Raw genomic sequence first — 27,177 nt, forward strand, 5'->3', positions numbered from 1 at the left:
GACTTATTTATTTTTTAAGCTAAAGTTTGTACCTCTTAGTCCCTTTATCTTTTCACTCACTGCCTAACCTCTTTCCCTTTTAGTGACCACCAGTTTATTTCTCTGTATCTATAAGTATATTTCTGTTTTGTTTTGTTTATTCATTTGTTTCACTTAATAAGTGAAATCATATGGTATTTTCTTTGCCTGACTTACTTCACTTAAAATAATACTGTCTGGGTCCATCCATGGTACCACAACTGGCAAGATTTCATTCTTTATATGTCTAAGTGTATTATATACATATATATATATATATATATATATACATACATATATACACACGTGTGTGTATGTAATCTTCTTTACCCATTAGTCTATTGATGGACACTTAGGTTGTCTCTATATCTTTGCAATTTGTAAATAATGTTACAGTGAATGTAAGGGTATACATAACTCTTTGATTTTGTTTCTTTGCAAAAATGGAATTAGTGAATTATATAAGATTTTCTTTGCTTTGTTTTATATTTTTATAACATTTTTTAAAATTAAGTGAGAGACAGGGAGGCAAACACACAGACTCCCACATGTGCCCCAAATGGATCCTCTTGGCAAGTCCTCTACAGGGCAATGTCCTGCCCATCTTAGACCACTGTTTTTGTTTCTTGGGCAACCGAGCTATTTTAGCACCTGAGGCGAGGCCATGCGGCCATACTTAGCGCCCAGGGACAACTTGCTTGAACCATTTGAGCCATGGCTGTGGAAGGGGAAGAGAAAGAGAAGGGGAGAGGGAATCATGGAGAAGTAGATGATCGCTTCTCTGTGTGCCCTGATCAGGAATCAAACCTGGGACTTCCACACACCGAACCAATGCTCTACCACTGAGCAAACCAGCCAGAGTCTAAAAGTTTCAGTTTTCATTTTTTGAGGAATCTCCATACTGTTTTTTGTAGTGGCTGCACCATTTTACATTCCCACCAACAGTGTATAAGTTTTACCTTTACTCCATATCATTGCCAACACTTGCTATTTTTGTCTTTTGGATAATAGCCATTCTGACAGATATGATGAAGTGATACCTTGTGGTTTTGATTTGCATTTCCTTGATGATTAGTGATGTTAAGCATCTTTTCATGTGCATGTTGGCCATTGTATGTTTTCCCTGATAAAATGTCTATTGAAATCATTTGCTTTCTTATTTTTAACAGTTTTTTTATATTAACATTTGTAAGTTTTTTTTATAGATTTTGAATATTAACTTTTTATAAGGTATATGACTTGCAAGTATATTTTTTCATTCAGTAAGTTACTTTTTTAACTGTACAAAATATTTTATTTTGATGTAATCTCATTTATTTATTTTTGTTGTTGTTACCCTTGTCTGAGCAGACTGGTACAAAAAATATTGCTAAGACCAAAGTCAAATAATATATTGCTTATATTTTTTTCTAGTAGTTTTATGGTTTCAAGTCTTACATTCAAGTCTTTATTTTGAAATTGCATTTATATATGGTATAAGATAATATTCCAGTTTCCTTTTCTTGCATATATATCTCCAGTTTTTCCAACTATTAAACAGACTGTTTTTGCCTTATTGGATAGTCTTGCCTCCTTTGTAATTGATTAAATGACCATATACATATGGGTTTATTTCTGGGTTCTCAATTCTACTCCATTGCTCCATATGTCTTTTTTAATGCCAGAACATACTGTTTTGATTACTGTAGCTTTGCAGTATAGTTTGACACCAGGGAATACGATATTCCTACCTTTGTTTGTCTTTCTCAGAATTTCTTTGGTGTTCAAGGTTTTGTGTGTGTGTATGTGTCTGTGTGTGTGGTTCCATACAAATTTTAGAAATTTTGTTTTAGTTCTGTGAAAAATACTATTGATATTTTGATGGGTATTGCGTTAAATCCGTAGGACCTTTTGGGTAGTAAGGACATGTTAACAATATTAATTCTTCTAATCTGTGAATATGGTATATCTTTCCATTTATTCATATTGTCTTCAATTTCTTCAATTGCTCACGGTTTCCATATAGAGATTTTTCGCCTCCTTGGTTATATTTCTCTTCATGTATTTTATTCTTTTTAATGCAGTTGTAAATGGGGTTTTAAATTTTTATCTTTCTGATACTTCCTTACTGTATAGAAAGGAAGCCAGTTTCTGTATATTAATTTTGTATTCTATAATTTTACTCAATTCATATATTTGTTCTAGTAGTATTTTAGTGAAGCCTTTAGGGTTTTCTGTACAATATATTAGATCATTTGCAAACAGAGATGGTGTTACTTCTTTATTTTTCATTTGGATGCCTTATTTCCCCCCAAGTAATTGCTGTAGCTGTGACTTCCAATATTATGTTCAATAAAAGTGGAAAGAGTGGATATCCTTGTCTTTTTTTCTTTTCTTTTTAATATTTTATTTATTTATATTAGAAAAGAAAGAGACAGAAAGAGATAGAGAGGGAGAGAAGGGGGAGGAACAGGAAACAACTCCCATATGTGTCTCGGCAAGCCTAGAGTTTCAAACCAGTAACCTCAGCAATCCAGGTCAATGCTTTATCCAGTGCACCACCACAGGGCAGGCATTATCTTCTTTGTGAGTTTAGAGGAAAATCTTTCAACTTTTCATCATTGGGTTTGATATAAGTTACAGGTTTTTAATCTATGACCTTTAATATACTGCTCTCAAAAATTAGGGGATATTTCAAAACTAAATATGAAACTGTAAAATATCCCCTAATTTTTGTGAGCAGTATATTTTGAGTTATATTTCTTCCATACCCACTTTGTTGAGAGATTTTTTAATCATAAATGGATGTTGAATTTTTGATATGGTTTTTCTGCATCTGTTGATGTGATCATGCGATTTTTATCCTTTGTTTTGTTAATATGTATCACATTTATTTATTTGTAGATTTTGGACCATTTAGGGTTTTTTATATATAATATATAATCTGTAAACAGAGATATAGTTTTACTTATTCCTTTCTAATTTGAATATATATATTTTTTGCCTAATTATGCTATAGGTCTGATGGTACTAAGTTCAAAGGAAGTGGCAAGGGGTAGGCATCCTTGTGTTGCTTCTGATGTTAAAAGAAAAGCTTAGCTTTTCTCTGCTGGATATGTTAGCTGTGAGCTTGTCCTATACTGCGTTTATTATATGGTGGTATATTTGCACTATATCCAATTTGTTGAGAGTTTATTTTCCTTTATCATAAACATACGATTAGTTTTGTCTAACTTTTTTGCATCTATTGAGATGATTATTTGATTTTTATCCTTTCTTTTGTTAGTGGTGCATCATACTGTTGTGTGTGTGTGTGTGTGTGTGTGTGTGTGTGTGTGTGTGTGTGCTGAATCATCCTTGCACCTCTGAAATAAGTCTGTCTGATCCTACCATATAATCACTTTCATGTGCTGTTGAATTCAGTTTGCTAATGTTTTATTGAGAATTTTAGTAAGTATTTTCATTGGGGATACTTGGTAATTCTAGTCTTGCAAAATGAGTGAGAAAATGTTTGCTCCTCTTCTGTTTTTTGAAAAGTTTAGGAAGGATTTGTAGTAGTTATCTTTTACTTTTTGATGGAATTCGGCAATGAAGCCATCTTGTTTTGGACTTCTGTTGGGAACCTTATTATTACTGATTCAGTCTACTTCACAGTAATTGATCTGTTCAAATTTTGTATTTCTTTTCATTCAGTTTTGGAAGGGCATATGTTTTCCAGCTTTTTTTCATGTGTAACTGTACATAGTAGCCTCTTATGTTTCTTTGTATTTCTATAGTAAGTGCTGTAATGTGTTCTATTTAATTTCTGTTTTTAATTTTAATTTGTAATTTACTGTTTTGACATGGTTTCAAGTGTCCTACACAATGTCACAACTTCTACACACCACATTGTGCCCCCCATGCCCCATGCAAAGTCTCTTTCACCCTCATGTCCCCTAAACTCCTCCCACCCCATGCCCACTTCCCTGCTTCCCCTCTGGCTATTGCTACCCTGATGTTTACATATATGTGCTATGTATGTATGATTTTGTCTAATGCCTTCACCTTCTTTGATTCCATCCCCTCTATCCCCTGCCCTCTGACAACTATCCACCTGTTCCCTGTTACCTTACCTCTGTTTCTACTTTGTTCCTCATTTTATGGTGTTTATTAGAGTCTACATATAAGAGAGAGTCCATGATATTTGTCTTTTGCTGCCTGGCTTATTCCACTTAACATAATAATCTCCAGGTCCAACCATGCTGTCGCAAAGGGTAAGATTTCATTCTTTTTTACAGCTGTATAATATTCCATTGTGTAAATGTATGGTAGCATTTTTATCTACTCATCCACTGGTGAACACCTGGGCTGTTTCAACATCTTGGGTATATCAAACAATGCTGCAATGAACATAGTGGTGCATACCTTCTTTTGAATTAGTGTTTTGGGATCTTTAGGACATATTACTAGAAGTGGGATAGCTGAGTGGAAAAGCAAGTTTTACTTTTCTTTTTTTTTTTTTTTTTGAGGTATCTTTATACTGCTTTCCACAGTGGCTGGACAAAGCTCCATTTTCACCAGTAGTGCCAGAGAATTCCCTCTTTTCCACAGCCTTGCCCACATTTATTGTGTGTTGATTTGTTAATGAAAGCTATTCTGGGAGGTGTGAAGAGATATCTCTTTGTTGTTTTAATTTGCATTCCTCATTTTTTAAAAAATTTTATTTATAAAATTAAATTTAATGGGGTGAATTTTATCAAACTGTGTACATAGATTTCAGATAAACATTTCTATAACATTTGAACTGTTGATTATGTGGTATACTCATCACTCAAAGTCAAATCATTTTTCATCACCATGTATTTGTACTTCTTTCCATTATTACCCGGACTTTCTCCCCCCATGTCTCCATCTCCCTAGTAACCACTTCACTTTTACCTATGTCTGCAAGTCTCAGTTTTATATCCCACCTATGTGTGAAATCATACAGTTCTTAGCTTTTATGATTTACTTATTTCCCTCAATATAATATTCACAAGGTCCATCTATGTTGTCATAAATGGCGATATGCCATCATTTCTTATGGCTGAGCAGTATTCCATTGTATATATTTACCACATGTTTTTTGTCCAGTCTTCTATCAAAGAACACTATGGTTGTTTCAGTGACATGGCCACTGTAAATAATGCTACAATAAACATGGGAGTGCATGTGTCTTTGTGTACCAATGTTTTGAGGTTTTGGCGTCGATAAAAAGTTGAGGGATCACTGGTTCATAATGGTAGTTTAGTTCTTAATTTTTTGAGGACCCACCATGCTTTCTTCCATAATGGTTTTACTAAGTTGTATTCCTACCAGCAGTGAATGAGGGTTCCTTTTTCTCCACATCCTCTACAACACTTGCTATTACCTTTCTTGTTGATAATAGCCAATCTAACAGGTTTGAGGTGGTATCTCATTGTAGTTTTGATTTCCATTTCTCAAATAGCTAATGAAGATGAACATCTTTTCATATATCTGTTGGCCATTTGTATGTCCTCTTGGAGAAGTGTCTGCTCAGGCCCTCTCCCCATTTTTAATTGGAATGTTTTTGTTTGTTGCTGAGCTTTGTGAGTTCTTTTTTTTACTTTTTTCTTTTTTTCTGTATTTTTTTGTAGTGAAGTGGGGAGGCAGAGAGACAGACGCCCGTATGCGCCTGACTGGGATCCACCTGAAATGCCCACCAGGGGGTGATGCTCTGCTGCAATCAGAGCCATTCTAGCACCTGAGGTGGAGGCCATGGAGCCATCCTTAGCACCTGAACCAACTTTGCTCCAGTGGAACCTTGGCTATGGGAGGGGAAGAGAGAGACAGAGAGAAAGGAGAGGAGAAAGAGTGGAGAAGCAGATGGGCGCTTCTCCTGTGTGCCCTGACCAGGAATTAAACCCAGGACATCCACATGCTAGGCCAATGCTCTACCACTGAGCTAGCCATCCAGGGCCATGAGTTCTTTATATATTTTGAATATTAACCCCTTATCAGAGCTGTTATTTGCAAATATCATTTCACATTTGATTGTCTGCCTGTTTGTTTTGTTGTCAATTTCTTTTGCTGTGTAGAAAATTTTAAGTTTGATATAGGCCAGTTTATTTATTTTTGCATTTATTTCCCCTGCCTTTGGGGTCAAATTCATGAATTGTTCTCTATGGCCAAGGTCCATTATTTGGTATCTATATTTTATTCGATGTAATTTATAATTTCAGAACTTATATTTAGGTCTTGATCCATTTTGAATTACTTTTTGTGCAGGGGAACAAACTGTAGTCAATATTCATGTTTTTGCTGTTGCTTTTCAATTTTCCCAGCACCATTTATTGAAGAGGCTTTCTTTTCTCCATTGTGTGTATTTGGCAAAATTATTTGTCCATTTATATATAGGGTAATTATTGACAATTGAGGATTTCCTATAGAAATTTTATGTTTTGTTTTCTGATAGCTTATGTCTCCTTTGGTCCTTCTCTATTGTGTTTATGCCAGTTTGGTGGTTTGTTGTGTTTTTTTTGGTAGTATTCTATCTCTCTCTCCCCTGTTTCTTCATTTTTTAAGCTGCATATTTTAGAAGTGGCTTTTTGTGAGTGGTTGCCATTAAGTTATTAAGAGAAATATGTTCATATGTATAACAGTCCTTTGTTTTATGAGTGCTTCTACACATTGTCCTCATTTGTAACTACAGATCTTTATCCTCTCCCCTTTTATGTTATTGTTGTCACAGATAATCTTTGTGTTTCGTTTTTGGTTTTTTTTACAGGAACAGAAAGAGGGACAGACAGACAGGAATGGAGAGAGATGAGAAGCATCAATCATCAGTTTTTCGCTGCGACACCTTATTTGTTCATTGATTGCTTTCTCATATGTGCCTTGACCGTGGGCCTTCAGCAGACCGAGTAACCCCTTGCTCAAGCCAGCGACCTTGGGTCCAAGCTGGTGAGCTTTTTACTCAAGCCAGATGAGCCCGCGCTCAAGCTGGCAACCTCAGGATCTTGAACCTGGGTCCTCTGCATCCTAGTCCGACACTCTATCCACTGCACCACCGTCCAGTCAGGCCGATAATCTTTGTTTTTATTGTGACCTTATTGGAGCTTTTACTCGTAGTTTTGATATGTTTTATTCTTTGCGTTTGGTCAAATAACTCCATTGAGAATTTCCGGCTTTGGTATGTCTATAAAAGTGTTTATTTCTCCTTCATATTTGAAAGATAACTTTGCTGGATATGGTATTCTTGCTTGTAATTCCTCTCTTTCAGTACTTTGAAAGTTTGGGTCCACTGTCTTCTGGCTTGTAGAGTTTCTGCTGAGAATTCTAATGAAAATCTAACAGGCTTTTCTTTTTATGTTATGTTCTTTTCCCTAGTTGCCTTGAGGATTCTTTCTTTGTCTTTGATATTTGACAATTTTATTACAATACGCCTTGAAATAGATCTGTTTGGGCTGAGGTAACTCAGCATTCTGTTTACTTCTTGGATATGAGGCTCTATCTCTTTGCATAGGCATGGGGAATTCTCATCAATTATTTGTTTCAATTTGCTCTCTATGACCATCTTCCTCTCTTCTTCTGATATACCCATTATTCTTATCTTGCTTTTTCTGATGGAGTCAGATAATTCTTGCAGAGTTCTACTTTTTTGCTTAATTTTTGCGTGTCTCTCCTTTTCTCTCTGTAGCATCTCTAATGACCTGTCTTTTTTTTTGTGCAGACACAAAGAGAGGAACAGATAAGAACAGACAGGAAGGGAGAGAGATGAGAAGCATCAATTCTTCATTATGGCATCATAGTTGTTCATTGATTGCTTTCTCATATGTGCCTTGACCCAGGGGGCTACAGCAGACCGAGTGACCCCTTGCTCGAGCCAGTGATTTTTGCCTCAAGGTGGTGAGCCTTATTCAAACCAGATGAGCCTGAGCTCAAGCTGGCAACTTCAGTGCTTTAAACCTGGGTTCTACGTGCCCCAGTCCAGTGCTCTGTTGCCTGCACCACCACCTGGTCAGGCTCTAGTTGCCTCTCTTTGATGTCACTGATTCTTTCCTCTCTCTGACTTGTTCTATTTGATAAAAATGTTACCTCAGTTTTCAAATCATGTATTGAGTTCTTCATCTCTGTTTTTAAAGATTCAATTTCATTGCTGAGCTCATTAAATTTTCTGTTGGTGTTTTCTCACATCTCACTGAGTGTTTTCAAACCTTCAATTTTGATTTCTCTATCATTTAACCCCAAGGATTCCATGTGATTGAAATTTTTTCCTGGAGGTTTTTCATATTCTTTCTGAAGTATATTTCTGTCTTGTATAGCCATGGTATTTGATTTCTTCTTTGGTGGCATTTGATAGTGATATTGTTAAGAACTCTAAAAAAAAAAGCTAAAGTAATAAAAATTTAAAATTAAACAATACAATAAAGTGTATAAAAATTTAAAAATTAGTGACAGGTAAAAAGAAAAACAACAGCCCTGGCCAGTTAGCTCAGTGGTAGAGCATCGGCCTGGCGTGCAGGAGTCCCGGGTTCGATTCCCGGCCAGGGCACACAGGAGAGGCGCCCATTTGCTTCTCCACCCCTCCCCCTCTCCTTCCTCTCTGTCTCTCTCTTCCCCTCCCACAACGAGGCTCCATTGGAGCAAAGATGGCCCGGGCGCTGGGGATGGCTGTGTGGCCTCTGCCTCAGGCGCTAGAATGGCTCTGGACGCAACAGAGCGACACCCCAAAGGGGCAAAGCATCGCCCCCTGGTGGGCATGCCGGGTGGATCCCGGTCGGGCGCATGCAGGAGTCTGTCTGACTGCCTCCTCATTTCCAGCTTCGGAAAGATGAAAAAAAAAAACAACAACAAAAAAAAGAAAAACAACAGAAAACAGATCAAAATATAAGAAAAAAGGAAAAAAATTAAAAAAATAAATTTTGGTTTTGAGAGTTTACTGTTTTCTTTCAGTAGGGTGTTTCTGTCTTACATGTTTTAGCTCTTTGAAATTCCTGTGCTGTGTTCTGCTGAGATGGTGCCATCACAATTATATAGGATGGCTGCAGCTGTGTTGGTGAGTGGGGCATGTTGTGAGAGCATCACATCTTTGGCTGTCCAGCTTTTCGGCTCTAGTAATGGTGATCTCAGGCTTCCAGGCGCTCCTCCCCACGTCTCAACAGACCTGGGGACCAGATATAGAGCACCAGTTATTCAGGAGAGAGAGTGGTTCTGGAGAGTTGGCTGTGGGGTTTGTCTCTGCCCACTCTCTATACCCGTGAGTTGAGGGAGGTGGGATCTGGGATGCTGGCGGGGCACACTTTAGTTTTCTCTTTCTTTGAGGAGTGCAGGTTTCAGGCATCTCCCCCTCTGCCCCTCTTATCTCACCCCTCCTCCCTTCAGAAGGAGACCCAGTCACTCTAGGTTTCCCTCTACCTACCCCTCAGAATAAACCCAGACAGCTTGAGCCTGCCTCCTCTCCATGGTCCAGCAGAGAAAAAAAAAGCCCAGTCATTCTGGGTTTGTCTCCTCTCTAGAGCCCACCACAAATGTGTTTTATCTTCAGCTCCCCTTTTCAGCCCATCCCACTTTAGTCCATTTGATGTGTACATCTTTCATGTGCACCTGTGAGCCCAGCTGGAGTTCCTTCACTGTATTATAGTTCAATATATTAAAATTTCAAAGGGAGAGATCAGGTGTATCTCTCACACTACCATTACTCTGACATCATCCTAATTAGCATTTTTCTGATGATTAGTGATATTGAGCATTTTTCATATGCCTATTGGGCCATCCCTGTGTCCTCTGGGGAACTGTCTCTTCCGGTATTTTGCTTTTTGTTGTTTGTTTGTTTTCTTACAGAGACAGTCAGAGAGAGGGATAGATAGGGACAGGCAGACAGGAAGGGAGAGGGATGAGAAGCATCAATTATCAGTTTTTCGTTGTGACACCTTACTTGTTCATTGATTGCTTTGTCATATGTGCCTTGACTGCGGGCCTTCAGCAGACCGAGTAACACCTTACTCGAGCCAGCAACCTTGGGTCCAAGCTGGTGAACTTTGCTCAAACCAAATGAGCCAGCACTCAAGCTGGCAACCTTGGGGTCTCAAACCTGGGTCCTCCGCATCCCAATCCAACGCTCTATCCACTGTGCCACCGCCTGGTCAGGCTATTTTGCTCTTTTTATAATTGGATATTTTGTCTTCCTCGTATTGAGTTTTATGAGTTTTTTTTTTTTTTCCGAAGCTGGAAACGGGGAGAGACAGTCAGACTCCCGCATGCACCCGACCGGGATCCACCCGGCACGCCCACCAGGGGGCGATGCTCTGCCCCTCCGGGACGTCGCTCTGCCGCGACCAGAGCCACTCAAGCGCCTGGGGCAGAGGTCAAGGAGCCATCCCCAGCACCCCGGCCATCTTTTGCTCCAATGGAGCCTTGGCTGCGGGAGGGGAAGAGAAAGACAGAGAGGAAGGGGGGATGGGGATGCAAATGGGCGCTTCTCCTATGTGCCCTGGCCGGGAATCGAACCCGGGTCCCCTGCACGCCAGCCCGACGCTCTACCGCTGAGCCAACCGGCCAGGGCCGAGTTTTATGAGTTCTTTATAAATTTTTGTTATTAACTCCTTATCAACTGTATTGGTGAATATGTTCTCCTATAGAGTGCATTGTCTTTTAATTTTGCTAATAGTGCCTTTTGCTGTGCAAAACCTTTTTAGTTTGATATAGTCTCATTTGTTTATTTTTGTCCTTTATTTAGTTGCTTGAAGATATATATTGACAAAAATATTACTACAGGAAATGTCTGAGGGTTTACTGCCTGTTTTTTCCTAGAAGTTTTATGGTTTCATGATTTACATTTAAGCTGTTTATTCATTTTAAGTTTATTATTGTTAATGGTGTAAGTTGGTGGACTAGTTGCATTTTTTTTGTATGTACTTGTCCAATGTTCCCAACACTATTTATTAAAGAGATTGTCTTCACTCCATTGAACACCCTTGCCTCTTTTGTCAAATATTAATTGACTATAAAAGCGTGGGTTTATTTCTGGGTTCTCTATTCTGTTCCACTGATATGTAAGCCTGTTCTTATGCCAGTAGTAGGCAGATTAGATTACAATGGTCTGGTAACATAGCTTGATACCTCCCATTTTGTTCTTTTCAAGATTGCAGAAGATATTTGGGTTCTTTTTTGTTTGCATATAAATTTTTCGAATATTAGTTCTAAATTTATGAAGTGTGCCATTGCTATTTTAATAAAAATTGCATTGAATCTTTAGTTTGCTTTGGGTAGTGTGGACATTTTAATGATAATTCTTTTTATCCATGAACATGGCATATGCTTCCACTTGTTTGTATATTTCTTAATTACTTTCTTCAGTGTCCTATAAAATTCCAAGTGTAAGTCTTTTACCTCTTTGGTTAAATTTATTCCTAGGTGTTTTATTTATTCCTAGGTGTCTTTTTTATTGCAATAATGAATGGGATTGTTTCCTAAATTTCTCTTTCTAGCAGTTCATTATTGGTGTATAATAATGCCACTGATTTCAGAATATTAATTTTATATCCTGCCACTTTGTCAAATTCATTTATTAGACCTAGTAGTTTCTTAGTGGAGACTTTAGGATTTCATGTCATCAGCAAATACAAAAGATTTACTTCTTCCTTTCTCATTTGGATGCCTTTTATTTCTTCTTGTCTGAGTGCTATGGTGAGGACTTCCAGTACTATTTTGAATAAGAATGGTGAAAGGGGAGACTCCTGTCTTGTTCCTGATCTTAAGGGGATTGCTTTAATTTTTGTCTATTGATTATGAAGTTGGGTATTGGTTTGTCATGCATGGCCTTTATTTTGTTGAGGTATGTTCCCTCCATTCTCACTTTGCTGAGATTTTTTTGGTCATAAATGAGTGCTGGATTTTATCAAATGTTTTTTCTGCACTTATTGATATGATCGTGTGATTTTTATCTTTCATATTGTGTATGTGATGAGTCACATTTATTGATTTACAAATATTGTACCAGCCATGCCTGCAATAAATCACACTTGATCATGATGTATGATCTTTTTAATGTATTGCTGGATTCAGTTTGCTAACATTTAGTTGAGAATTTTAGTGTCTATGTTCATCAGGGATATTGGCTGATAGTTTTCTTTCTTTGTATTGTCTTTACTTGGTTTTGGAGTTAGCTTATGCTTGTCTCAGGAAATGACCTTGGAAGTGTTCCTTCCTCTTTAAATTTTTTGGAATAGCTTGAAAAAGATAGGTGTTAGTTCTTCCTTGAATGTTTGGTAAAATTAATCTTTGAAGCTATCTGGCCCATGGCCTTTGTATGCTGGGAGGTTTTTGATAAATATTTAAATTTCATGTGTTATAATCGGTCAACTTAGTTTATCTGATTCTTTCAGATTCTATTTTGGAATATTGTATATTTCTAGGAATTTATCCATTTCATCCAGGTTGTCCATTTTTTTGGCATCTAGTTCTTCATTGTATTTTCTTATAATCCTTCGTAATTTTGTGATTTCAGTTGTTACTTCTGCCATTCATTTCTAATTTTATTTATTTGGGTCTTTTAATTTTTTTCTTGTGATGACTCTAGTGAAAGACTTGTCAGTCTTGCTTACCTTTTGAAATAACCAGCTCTTGGTTTCCTTGATCATGTGTATTATTTTAGCCTCTATATCATTTATTTCCTCTCTGACCTTACATATTTTTTCTTCTACTTTCTCAGAGATTTTTTCATTGTTCTTTTTCTAGTTATTTTAAGTGCAGGTTTAGATTGTTTATTTGAGATATTTCTTGGTTCTTGAGGTATGCTTGTAATGCTATGAACTTCCATCACAGGACTGCTTTCACTGTGTCCAATAGATTTTAGGTTGCCATATGTTCATTTTCACTTGTTTCAAGGAAATTTTTTTTCAGTAAGAGCAGAAGAGAGAGAGACAGACTCCTGCATGTGCCCAGACTGGGATCCATGTGACAAGCCCACTAGAGGGCAGTGCTCTGCCCATCTGGGGCATTGCTTCATTGCTCAGCAATCAAACTCATCTTAGTGCCTGAGGCAGTGGCCATGGAGCCATCCTTAGCGCCTAGCACCAAGTCAATCTGATCAAGCCATGGCTGCAGGACAGAGAGAGAGAGAGAGAGAGAGAGAGAGAGAGAGAGAGAGAGAGAAATGAGAAGGGGTGGGGTGAAGAAGCAGATAAGCACTTCTCCTGTGTGCCCTGACTGAGAATCAAACCTGGGAAATCCACATACCTGATCAGCCAACACTCTACCACTGAACCAACCAGCCAGGACCTCAAGGAAATTTTTTGTTTCTTTTTAGATCTCATTGTTAATTTATTTGTTATTTAATAACATGCTATTCAATCTCAAGTGTTTGCATGTTTTTCAGTGTTTCTACTGTAGTTGATTTCTAGTTTCATGCCATTGTGGTCAGAGAAGATGCTTGGTATGATTTCAATCTTAAATTTATTGAGACTTGTTTTGTGTCCTAATATGCAGAGTATCCTAGAAAATGTTCCATGCACACTTGAAAAGAATGTACATTCTGCTGCTTTGGGGTGAAATATTCTGAAGATATCAATTAAATACAGTTGATCTAGTGTGTCATTTAAGACTACTGTTTCTTTGTTGATTTTTTTGTTTGGAGGTCCTATCCATTGATGTCTGTAGGATTTTAAAATCCCACTCTGACTGCTTTGGTGTCGATCACTCACTTTATGTGTCCACCAAAGTCTGCATTAAATATTTAGGTGCCCCTATACTGAATACATAAATATTTACAATGGCTATATCTACTTGTTGGATTCCTCCCTTTATCATTATGTAATGACCTTCTTTGTCTCTTACAATAACCTTTGTCAGATATAATTATTGCTACCCCAACTTTTTTTTAATATCCATTTGCATGAAATATTTTTTTTATTGCTTTACTTTCAGTCTATGAGTATCTTTTGTTCTGAGTTGGGACTCTTGTAGACAGCATATACATGGGCCATGGTTCTCTTATTCATTCAGTGACCTTATGTCTTCTGATTGTAGTATTAAATCCATTTACATTTAAGGTTATTATTGATATGTACTTATTTATTGGCATTTTATTCATTAAACTTATTTTCCCCTTCCTCTTGATTTCTTTTTTATTTTCCTCTTATAGCTAGCACTTTAACATTTTTTGCAATGCCGGTTTGGTGGTAATGAACTACTGGAGTTTGTTTTTTTGTTTTGTTTTGTTTTGTTTTTTTTGTCTAGGAATCTCTTTATTTCTCCTTCAATTTTAAGTGATAGCTTTGCTGGATAGAGTAGTTTTGGTTGTATTTGTAAGTTCTTGTTTTGAATCACTTTGAATATTACTAATCCTTTCTGACCTGAAGTGTGTCTGTTGAGAAGTCAGATGACAGCCTTATGGGGGCTCCATTGTTGGTAATTAACTGCTTTTCTCTTGTAATTTTTAAGATTTTTTTCTGTCTCTTATCTTTGGCATTTTAATTGTGTCTTAGTGTGGGACTCTTTGAGTTTATCTTGAATGGGACTCTTTGTGCTTCTTGAACTTATGTGGCTCTTTCCTTCATCAGTTTAAGAGGTTTTCAGCTATGATTTCTTCAAACAAGTCTATACCTTTTGTTCTCTCCTCCTTCAGGAACCCCTCAGATTTGGATGTTGTTTTGCTTGTTGCTGTTACAGAGATCTCTTAGAATTTCATCAGCCTTCCTGAGCCTCTTTTCTTATTGCTGCTCTGCTTCTGTGATCACATTTATTTTGTCTTCTAAATCACTGATTTGAGCCTTTGCTTCTAATCTGCTGTTGATTCCTTCTAGTGCAGTCATCATTTCAGATGTCATATTTGCTATTTCTGACTGGTCTCAGAGAAGAAGATTGAGAGAGTTTTCTTCTTGGTCTGAATTGTGACCTTTCCCCCAGAAGGTTTCTAAGCCCCTCAACAAGTCTGAACAATAAATTCCAAGGAACTCACACTTTGAATATCTGAGCTCTAAGCCTCTCTCCTTTCCCCTGTGGAACTTAGCCCAGTGTAGTAGAGTATCTGGGACTTCAATCAGCTGACTATGAAGCCCTAACTTGTTCAATGCATGCATGGGGCTGACCACAGAGAATGGAATATGCTTTAGCTGGATTGTTTTGCCTGCTGGGCTCTCCATTTCAATATGCTGCTAGTATTGCTGGTTGTATCCTCTGATGCTGTCTCTAGCTGACCACTGGATGTGTTGGTTCTGGGTCTCTCTTAGAAGAGAACCTGGTGCAGTTCAGTGTAAGACAGTGCCTGTGCCTGGCCCTCAACAATCTTTTTAGAGCTATAAATAATCAGAGTTGGTGGCTGGCTCTGCTGGTTCTAGCTGCACAAGAAACTAGGCTACATACCTAAGTTTGCTTTTACTAGCACCAGACATGGAGGCAGGTCAACAAAAAACCCAAGATTCCCTGATATCCACCTCCTGCTTCTTTCTGCTGGCTGCCTGTTAGTTTTGGTCCCTAAAGAAAACCTTTAGTGAAGTGTAGAGGCTGGAGCTAATCAGGCATCAAGAAAGGTTATGGGTGTGGCATACACCCTAAGGCCCCAGTTGTCAGTCTTTCCTGAATCTTTTCACAGATCTCAGTAAGATGTGTCCAGTTGTAGTATGGTGGGTGTGGCCTCTGGAACCCAGAGATTTAGTCTGCCCCCAGTCCTGAAAGTTTCTACTGAATCTCTCATGGAGCGGAAGCACTGGTCATATTTTCAGGAAAGTGGGAGTAAAAGTTTCAGTTTCAATGTCAGATAGCTGAGTCACTGTCATCCCCTGAGTATTTTCAGCCTGCTGCTTCCTGGCTAAGGTTCATCACTTCTCAACAGGACCCAATCTCCATGAGTTGGGCAAGAGAGATTCCCGAAGGTAGAGCAGTTACTTTCACCCAGGCTGATGCCTCATGAGGGGTTTACTCTTCCCAAGAAAGATGCAGACTGTGGTATTGGAGAATGATTTAGCACAGGGATTCTGGTGGCTGTCCCCCACTGTGCCTCTCCCCAAGTCTGCCAATTTCACACTTTACTCACACAATTCTAGACCTCTTTGCCCTCCCTCCACCAGATCCCAAAGTAAGTGGCTTTGAACGAGATTTTCTGTATTGGCCCTTTAAGAAGGTTACTACATCTCTGGGATCTCCCATCTGTTTCTCACAGACTGAAACCTCACTTATTTTCACCACCAAATGCAACTCTCTTAAGGTCTGGTGCTTTAGGCTAGGTCACCCAGCCTGCGGCTTAGGACCAACTCTTCTCGGGGAAATACTCCCTGAAGCTGAGATGTCCCTCTGGACCCTCAGGCTCCACTTGCTCCTAGAAGCAAAGGCAGCCTTTTTACATTTCTGCACTTCCTAAAAGTCTCAATGTATCTTCTTCTGTGAATTCTTGGTTATAGACTCCTCTTCGTTTAGTCCTGAGTTGGTTTTACAGGATGATTGTTCTTAAATTTAGTTATAACTCCAGCTTAGTCCTGGAAGGAGGTGAGTGGAGCATCTTTCAACCTTTAATGTTGCCATCTTGGATTATTTTTTCTTTTTTATCAGGTAAATCACTTACCTCTTTATCGTTAGTTCCCCCTCCCCAGGGAATTTTCTTGTTCCTTCATTAGAAATATTTTCTTCTGTCTTCTCATTTTGTTTGGCTTTCTATGTCTGTTTATATGAATTAAGCAAAGTAGTTATCTCTTGACAACTTGAAAAAGTCTTGAAAAAATGTCCTTGTGTTGAAGTGACCTCTGTGTAGACTGTATCTCCTGGGTTGTTTTGTTCTATCCATTGCAGCCACACATAGAAGGAACCTGCTATAGGGCACTGGATGTGGGTTGGTGAGGCACATGGGTCATTGTGGTGTGCATTGTTCAGTTCAGGCAGTTCAGGGGATCTGTGGGTGAGGCTTTCCCATAGTTCCCTTAAAGGCACTTTTGTTCCTGCATGTATGTGGATGTGTTTTTTTTTTCTTTTTGCAGTGTAACATAAGTTAAGAATGTCTTATACTTCATTTTATTTACATTAAAACTAATTATTGATATGTAAAGATTTACTGTTATGATTTTAAAAATTGGCTCAGCAGTAGAGCATCAACCTAGTGTGTGTAAGTCCCAGGTTTGATTCCCAGTTAGGGCACACAAGAGAAGCAATCATCTGCTTCTCCCCCACCATCTCTCTCTCTCTCTTCCCCTCCTACAGCTATGGCTCAAATGGTTCAAACAAAGTTGGCCTGGGTGCTGAGGATGACTCCACAACCTCGCCTCAGGCACTAAAAGAGCTCAGTTGCCGAGCAATGGAGCTGAGACCTAACCAGGCAGAGCATTGCCTGGTAAGGGACTTGCCAAGTGGATCCCCACCAGGGCATATGCAGGAGTCTGTCTCTCTGCCTTCCCTCCTCTCACTTAATAAAAAAATTAATTTAGGACTTGTAGTTTCTCTCATCATTTTGTCTTCATTTCTGGTTTGATGACTTTTAGTTGTATATTTTGATTCCTTTCTCTTTATTTTTTTAAATCTACTACAAGTTTTTTAATTGTCATTACTATGAGTTTAAATAAAATATCTTATAAATATAAATTTATTTTAAGGTAATAAATTCAACTGTGTATAAAAACTCTACAATTTAAATTATCTTCCTCCCACAGTTTATGTTTAACATCTTTTATGTATGATGTATTCAATAACACATTATTATAGCTTAATTTTTAGTACTTTTTAAAATATTACCTTTATACCAGAGGTAAAATTGATTTGTGTACTGCCATTACAATATTTGAATATTCTGATTTTGACTACAGTTATGCACTAGTTAAAGAGGAGTACTTTTTGAGAAATGCATTGTTGGTCACCATGGTGTGAACATCGTAGATTATACTTATACAAACCTAGATGTACAGTCTACTACACACCAGGTTATATGGTATAGCCTATTGTTTCTACTGTACAAGCCTGTAATAGCTTAATAATGTATAAAATGACACAAGAGTAAATTAAGCACAAGAGAAAATGAGGCAATTAAGTGATATGATATGATAACTGCAAGATGAATGAGGTTGCTGCTGGCGTAATATAGCATACTGTTTGACAGCATTTTTTTTATAATTGGAAAGAGTACACTCTACAATAATCATATATAAACCAATAACATATCTGTTTAACATTATCAAGTATTAGGCATTATACATAATTTGTACATGCTATACTTTTATATGACTGTCAGTGCAGGTTTGTTTATACCAGCATCCACAACTACATAATGTATTGCATTACGATGTCATTATGCATACTACTTTGCAATAGAAAATTTTCAATTCCATTATAATCTTATGTTACTGAAGTTGAATATGCAGTTTGTAGTTGATTGAAAAGTCATGATGTGGCACATGACTGTATATTCTTCCCTTTACAGTTAGTTTTATACTTTCATTTGTTGACATGTTATCATCTTTTCATTTCAACTTAAAGAACTTCCTTTAGCATTGTTTGTAAAGCGAATTTAGTAGTAACAAACTCCCACATCTTTTCTTTGTCTGGGAAAGTATTTCTTCTTCATTTCTGAGACAGCTTTGCCAAGCAAAGTATTCTTGGTTGTCAGGGGAGGAGTTTGTTTGTTTGTTTTGTTTTTTCAGCACGTTGAATATGTTATTCCATTCTCCCATGGCCTGCAAGGAGAGCGGAATAATAGCCACCTTATCGTGGCTCCCTTGTATGTAAGAAATTTTTAATTCAGTTTATGCTTTTAAAGTTGAAACTTTTGAGGGCATTATGAGCTTTATGAACTTGAGTGTCCAAATCTCTTTCTAGATTCAGAAAGTTCTCAGCCATTATGTCTTTAAATAAGCATTCTCCCTTGTTCTTCTCTTCTCCTTCTAGGACTAAAATAATAAGTGGATTGTTTCTTTTAATAGTATTCCTTAATTCATAAACATTCTTTGCTCATTTTTATTCTTTTTTTCTTTTTTGCTTCTTGCTGGAAATTTTCAAATATTTTATATTTGAGTTCACCAATTCTAGTGCTTCATTGGGTCTGATGTTTACACTCTGTTGAATTCTTCTTCAGTCACTGTATTATTTAACTCTAACCTTCCTGTTGCTTTTTAATGGTTTCTGTTTCATTGTTGAAATTCTCATTTTGTTCATGAATTATTTTCTTAACTTTGTTTACCTTTCTGTGTTTCCTTGTAGTTCACTGAATTTCTTTAAGATGATTTTTTCTGAATTCTTTTTCAGAGATACTAAATCTCCATTTCTTTAGAATCACTTATTGAACCTTTATTAGTTTCTTTTGCTGGTTTTATATTTTATTAATTATTAGGGATTCACATGGCCTTGCATTGGTGTTCCCAGTGATTGACCTGGAGCTTGTGTCTTTGGAGAATAGTCTTGGATGAGAGGATTGGGCTTGGTGCCAAAATCCGTAGGGATGAGCTTGGGCCTTGTGTTTGTGAGAGTCAGCTAGGAATTGTAGTCCACAGGAATTATTCTGGAAATGAGTCTGCGGTGTTTTGTTTGGCACTGAGGTGGACCATGAGCTGGTCTGTGGCAGTTGGCTTGGAGCCTAAGGCTTCTGGGATAAGTTTGATTCCGGAGTTATCCTGAAGTCACAAAGTCAACCAAGAGGCTAGAGTCACAGAGTGTCAGTTCAAAGGGTTGATCTGCAAGGACAAGCCTGGTGCTAGGCTGGATCCTCAAGATTTGGCCTAGAAGCTGGGTCTTCTAGAGTCTGGTGTAATTGTAGATTTGAGGTCAGGATCCAGAAGAGCCTCCCAGGAGACAGATCTCATGAGGCCATTCTGCCTCTGTGGCAGGGTTTTAGGCTGAATTTCTGCCATCTAGGCTGGCACTGGGGAGGTCAGGTGCCTAGTCCATGGAAATCTGTCTGATGCAGGGGCAAGCCAGATGTCTGGTTTTGCAAGTTCTTGTCTCGAAGCTGGTTTGTCAGAGCTGGTGTAGAGACTGGGCCTCTATTACTATGCAGGAGCCAGTCAGATGCTGGGGGGGGCAGGATCCTGGCTCTGTAGGAACTTGTCTGGTACAAACTGGCTTCTGCTTCCATTTTGACACTGGGTGTGTCAGGTCCTAGGGTTTTTAGAGTCGGCCTGGAGGTTGGGGTTATGAGGGGAGCACTCAAAATGCCTGTACCAACATCTTGCTAATGTCACTATCACCTCAGGCTATTAATATCTGTTAACCTTTGTTAACTTGGAATGAAGATTATTAATATAATCTGTATATATTTCCTTTGGTTTTCTTTATTTTCATGTCTATTACATATGCAAATAAACTATTTTCATATAAAACATTCAATATGATGAAAGATATACACATATTTAGAAGACAACTGATGTACAATGTGATAAAATTTAAGACATACAATAGACAAATTGTTACTTCCTGGAATATATAAAACACTTGTATATAGTAATGTGAAAACACTATTCTGATTGAAAAATGGTAAAAAGAACACAGTTCTCCTAGACATAATGGAGATGGTCAATAATTATAATAAATTAAGTTGACTTTGTTATTACTCATGTTAATATAATTCAGTATGAGACACTATTTTAGCCCATCATGTTTGCAACAATAAAAATTCCACAAACTTCAATTTTAATAAGGCTGTGATGAAATGTTCACTGTTTTTGATACTGAAAATTTTTTGTATTATTTTAGCATTTATAAAAAGTATGTACTCTTTATAAATATTTCATTTATGAAGCCTATAGAGATACTCCCACATATGAACAAATATGCTTCATAGTTTGTAATAAAAAAAGATACAAGGATACTAAGTACTTTTAAATAAATGAACAACTAAATATATTATCACTCAGATTGTCTCTTGCCATATGGTATGTGTTATGTATATATTTTTATTGTTTTTGTCAGTATTATTTTAATGTTATTTTCTGTTTCTTGCATTTGAAAGCAGATTTGCAAACTTTCTGAAGTCAGAAGCATTGTTTATGTTTCTTTTTATCTTGAGTGATAAGAATAATGTTCTGTATGTAATATATATTCAGAAAAGTAATTAGTAAATTAACCAACTATTAAATGAACACCTGCTATGATACAAAGGCACTTTTCAGGTTTGAGAGCATAAAGATGAATAAAACAGCACTTTTGAAGGAAGAAAATTATTCTGTTATACAACATAATATCATGAAGCAGTTGAAATATTGGGATAGATCTATTTCAATATAAAAAAGTTATTAAGACATTAAGTGGATTTTTAAAAATGCAGAATAGTATATATGGTATGATATAATTTATATTCAAAACTTCTTATCTAAAACTATATTACTCAAAGTACTTATTCTGTATACATATATATATATATACATAGCAAAAGGTCCAGATATAACTGATACTTGTGGTTTTTCTAGAGATAGGATGACTGAAGAAAGACAAGTTTGGTGGCAAAAGTAATTTTGCCTATGTTGTTTAGATTATTTGCAGTTAAATTATAATCATGTGTTTGTGTAAATAAATAAATATAATTTTTTTCTAAATAATGTAAGAATGTGTTCAGGTGTAATATGGGCAGAAATGGACCCATGACCAATTATGAAGGCCTAGGGGAAAAAAAACACGAAGGTAGACATCCCAACACTTTTCTCAGGGAAAGATGCCTAGGATGATGGAAATAACTGATTTACATGAAAGATCTTCATTGTGTAGGCAAATACATCAAATATAAATCACAAAGAGCCAGTTATCAGCATCTTATGATTTTAACTTAATGTTCAAGAAGAAATGCTCTACCTGACAAGGCAGTAGTGCACTGGATAGAGCATTGGCCTGGGATGTAGAGGACCCAGTTTTGAAACCCTGAGGTCACCGGCTTGAGTGTGAGCTCATCTGGCTTGACCTGAGCTAACCAGCTTGAGCTTGGAGGTTGCCGGCTTGAGCATGGGATCATGACCCCCATGGTCTCTGGTTGCTGACTTGATCAAGATATCAGTGGCTCAGCTGGAGCCCCCAGGTCAAGGCACATATGAGAAAGCAATCAATGAACAACTAAAGTGCCACAACAAAATCTTGATGCTTTTCATCTCTCTCCCTTTCTGTTTCTCTCTCTCTCTCTCTCTCTCTCTCTCTCTTTCTCTCTCAAAAGATAAAAATAAAAGCTTAATAATTTTACTTCCATCAAAATCTGCCTAACAGAAAGTGACATGTTACCTTTTTAACTGATATAGCTAAGACTATACTTTCTGGGATCATTTCTATAGTTTGTTAACTGATATAGCTGATGTGTATGATGATTGCCTTTCTCAATTTAAAGTAATAAATTGTCCTTCTCATTTTATGTTTTTCAGTATTATGATATAATCAGCATAGTTCCATCTCCTGATTTGGATGAATTCTGGGACAAGATCAGGCTGTAGACCTCTAAGACTGGAGGCCATGACCTGGATCATGGTGAACTCACCAAAGCAAATAATGCCTGGGAGATGGCCCTACAGCAGCCAAGCAGTGCTCTCTTTTGGTGACACCCAGTCCCTACTATATAACTTTGAATTTCTATAAAACCATTAAGGTCACAATAAATTTTATCTCTCATTGCTGTTAGTTGTGTATGACTACTACCTAGTAAATGGTGAATTTTTACAAAATGTTTCGTAATAACTCCCAATATAAAATGTTGCTAAAATATGTGTCAAAATTTGATCTTCTTCCTACTACAAAGGACCATTCACTTATACGTTGCAGTATGGAAATACCAGGAAAGTGTATGTGGAGGGATAAGGGGTAAAATTTGAAAAAGAATAAATTTCCAGACTATCGTTTCACTTTACTCAATTTTTCTATGGTATTTATGTGTTCTATGATATGTTCTATGATAGTTCTTATTCTACATCTTAACTGTTCTTCTAGTCAAGATGGTTGGTGTGCTTATTACTTGTAATTTCCCAGTTCATTTATAAAATATATCAAATAAATGGGATATCTTAATTAAAAGCATTAATAAAAATTATGGTGAAAAATATAAGAATGGGAAAATCTCAGTCGGCAACTTTCAATATTTCACATAGTTCAAAATTGTTCAGAAATTCAATGAAAAATTAAGAATAATTTTGGGGAGATCTTTATGTACATTAAATAATACAGTAGAGATACATTGACTACACTATGTATTACTGTCATAGAAATATATACACAAGTCAGTGTAACAAGATATAAAACCCAAAAACAGATTTAGGCTTTACCTAAGAATTTAAAGGTAGCATTTCAAATTAGTAGGGAAGGGCTGAATTATTAATTAGATTGTGTTAAGAACATCTAGCTGATCATATGGGAAAAATTAGACCTTTGTACCATAAATTTAAATGATACATCAAATCATAAAAAAATACTAGAAGGAAACTTTGTTAAATATTTATATTATTGTGGAATGGGTATAAACCCATAGATAACAATAATTCAGTCTTTCAAAACTTATTGATTAAATACTTATGATGTGACATCTGGTATACCAGGTACTGTGAATATCATGGTGAGTAAGCTAAATCTAACCAGGAAGACCGATCATTGAACAAGTTATAAGAGCATGGCTGCTGGTTCTATGTGCTCAAGTTGCCTTTAGACATCTCTCTTCACGTATCAGGTCAGCTTTTCTTCACTTACTTTATTTTTAGCCAAGCCATCTTCATATTGAGAAAGATGGCACCCCAGAACCTTCAGGATTACATTACATTAAGATCACACATTCAGGACAGAGGAGCTCTTTTCCAGTTCCCCATATAAATAACTAAAAAAAAAATACTTAATTTGACTCTGTTTGGATCACATATCAATTTATGGATGAATCACTTTCTGCCATAGGAGGTGCTCTGATTGGGCGAAGACTATATGCTCACCACTAAAGAGAGAATGGTGAGGTTCTTTGACAACCTCAGCAGAGTCATACTGAATCAGGGAGATATAATTCCTAAAAAAAAAAAAAAAGGAAAACAGGACAGTTTACTATGTAACATGTTCACTATAAAGCTGAAGAATGTAACTAGGCAAACAGAAAGGGATAGAAGATGTCCATAAGAACAACCATGTGAAAGCCCAAAGATGAGAAAACATTGCACATTTGAAAAATGTAAAAAGTAGATGCAGTGGTGAGGGGTCATGCAGAAGAGATAGGTAGAGGAGATCATAAGGAGATAGGCAAATTGTATCACAAAATTTATACTTTATACCAAAGGCTTTTTATTGCAGTAAAATATACATACTTATAAAACATTTTAACCATTTTAAGTGCATATTCACATACACTTAATGTACAACCATCAACATAATGCATCTCCAGAACATTTTTATCTTCCCAAATTGAAACTACCCATTAAGCAACAACTCGTTTCTTCCCCCATCCTCTGAACACCAATCTACTTTCTGTTGATATGAATTGAACTACTCTGAGTATCTTCTATCAATGGAATTATATATTTGTTGTTGTTGTTGTGGTGGTGGTGTGTATAGCTTATTTCACTTAGTATAGCATCTTCAAAGTTTGTTCATGTAACAATGTATTAAAGTTCCCTTCCTGTTTAAACTTTGCTAACATGAACATAAAATTTACTATATTAACTATTTCTGACTAAACAGTTCAGTAGTGTTAAGTATATTCACATTATTCAGTCAGTCTCCTTTTGATCTAGCAAAACTAAGATTATATAAACATGAAGCTATTCATTTCCTCCTCCTGTCAGCCACTGGTAGACAGCTTTCCACCTTCTATTTCTGAGTTTGACTACTCTAGAATCATGGTATTTCTGTAATTGTGCTGTTTCACTTAGCGTAATGTCCTCAAGGTAGCATGTGATAAGATTTTCTTCCTCTTTGATTTTTTTATTTATAAAATTTTAGAACCATTTTAGGTTCACAGAAATATTGAGTGTAAATACAGAGTTCCCATATATATGCATAGACTCCCCTATTATTTATGTCGGCCAGCAGGGTGGTATACTTGTTAAAATTGGTAGACCTATATTGATCAATTATAACCACCCAAATTTCACAGTTTATGTTATGATTAACTGTTGATGTTTTACATTCTATGGATTTGGACAGATGTATAATGACATATGAACATGATTATGGTATTATACAGAATATCTTCACTGCAATAAAAATCATGTGCTTCACCTATTCTCCCTTTCCCAACCCCCAAATCTTGGCAACCAAATCACTGATCTTTCTATCATCTCCATAGTTTTGCCTTTTCTGAATACCATTTAGTTTGAATCATATAGTATGTAACCTATTCAGATTGGATTCTTTCATTTGGTACTATGCGTTTAAGCTTCCTCCATGTCTTTCCATGGCTTGATAGCTAAGTTACTATTAGTGCTGAATAATATTGTGTTGTATGGATGTACCACAATTATAAACCCATTCACCTACTGAAAGACAACTTGTTTGCTTCCAAGTTTTTGGCAATTATGAATAAAGCTGCTATAAACATCTATGTGTAGATTTTTGTGTGGACATGTTTTCAATTTTTTTTTGGCTAAATACCAAGGAGCAAAATTACTGGACTGTAGGGTAAGAATTGGTTTAGCTTGGTAAGAAATCACAAACTATCTTCCAAAGTGGTTGTACCATTTTGCATTTTAAATAGTAATAAATGGAGTTCTTTTAGAACTCCATTGCTCCATATTCTAGGCAGCATTAACTATTGTCATTGTTCTGAATTATGGTCGTTTTAATACGTGTTTCTGGTATCATTGTTGCTTGAACTTGTATATCCTTGATGACATATAATGTGGAGTATTTTTCTATATGCTTCTTTGTAGTGTATATCATCTTGGTGATCTGTCTGTTCAAGTCTTTGGCTCATTTTTAAATCAAGTTGGTTGTTTTCTTATTGTTGAGTTTTAAGAATCCTTTCTATATTTTTGAATAACTGTCCTTTTACAAATATTTTCTCCTCAGTCTGTCACGTTCTTTCATTCTTTCGAAATTATATTTTGCAGAGCAGATGTTTTAAATGTTAATGAAATCCAGCTTATCAGTTATTTCTTTCATGAATCATGCATGCTTATGGTGTATCTAAAAAGTGGTTTATCTTATATGATCCCTTAGGAATCTTACAGTTCTGTGTTTTATATTTAGGTCTGTGGCCTTTTCTGACTTAATTTTTTTAAAGACTGTAACTATTGTGTCTAGAAACGTGATTGTCCAGTTTTTGTGACATCATTTGTTGAAGAAACTCTTGTTTCATTGTATTGCATTTGTTCTTTTGCCGAAGATCACTTGCTTATATTTATCTAGGTCTAATTCTTGGCTCTCTATTCTGTTCAATTTATTTATTTGTCAGTTATTTTACCAATATCACACTGTCTTTATTATTGTAGCTTTATAGTAAGTTTTGAAGTCAGGTAACATTGGCCTTTCAAGTTTGTTTTTCTTCAAAATTATGTTGACTATACTGGGTATTGTGCTTCTCCATATATTAGAATCACTTTGTTGATATTTATTAAAAATATCTTCTTGGGCTTTCATTAAGATTGCATTGAATTTATAGATCAAGTTAAGAAAAACTGACATCTTGACAATATTGAATCTTTATCCACAAGCATGGAATATCTCTATTTATTTAATTCTTTGGTTTTATTTGTTAGACTTCTGTAGTTTGCCTCATATAGATCTTACACATATATTTATAGATTCATGTTTAAGTATTTTATTTATTTTTCTGCAATGTAAATGTCATTGTGATTTTAATTTAAAATTCCACATGTTCATTGTTGGTATATAAGAAAGCAATTGACTTTTTTTTTAATTTTTTGACAGAGAGTCGGAGAGAGACAGATAGGGACAAACAGAAAGGGAGAGAGATGAGAAGCATCAATTCTTTGTTGCAGCACCTTAGTTCACTGATTGCTTTCTCATATGTGCCTTGACCAAGGGACTACAGCAGAGTGAGTGGCCCCTTGCTCAAGCCAATTATCTTTGGGCTCACTCTAATGACCATGGAGTCACGTATATGATCCTACCCTCAAGCCAGCAACCTTGTGCTCAAGCTGGTGAGCCTGTGCTCAAGCTGGCAACCTTGGGATTTTGAACCTGAATCTGGGTCCTCCTCATCCCAAGCCAATGCTCTATTCACTGCGCCACTGCCTGGTCAGGCAAAAGCAATTGACTTTTGTGTATTACCCTTGTACCCTGAAAACTTGCTATAATCACTTATTAGTTCCAGGTAAGATTTTTTTTGTTTGT

The 27,177-nt window shown here is 36.6% G+C and overlaps 1 protein-coding gene across 6 annotated transcripts in view; it reads left to right on the forward strand.

Moving 5' to 3' along the window:
* The window catches only part of NBDY (negative regulator of P-body association), a 51,676-nt gene extending 26,253 nt beyond the window's left edge, over window positions 1-25,423 (forward strand). For 4 of the 6 annotated variants that reach the window (XM_066249025.1, XM_066249026.1, XM_066249024.1 and 1 more), the window contains one exon: window positions 22,284-25,423. The gene's annotated coding sequence lies outside the window, so the exon portion shown is untranslated. Of the gene's footprint in view, window positions 1-5,633; window positions 5,653-6,763; window positions 6,862-22,283 lie in introns of those variants that run through there. The other 2 variants (XM_066249027.1, XM_066249028.1) reach the window with 2 other exon arrangements.
* The last annotated feature ends 1,754 nt before the right edge of the window (window positions 25,424-27,177 follow it).

Source organism: Saccopteryx bilineata, chromosome X (genome assembly GCF_036850765.1).
Source record: "Saccopteryx bilineata isolate mSacBil1 chromosome X, mSacBil1_pri_phased_curated, whole genome shotgun sequence".
Lineage (NCBI taxonomy): Eukaryota > Metazoa > Chordata > Mammalia > Chiroptera > Emballonuridae > Saccopteryx > Saccopteryx bilineata.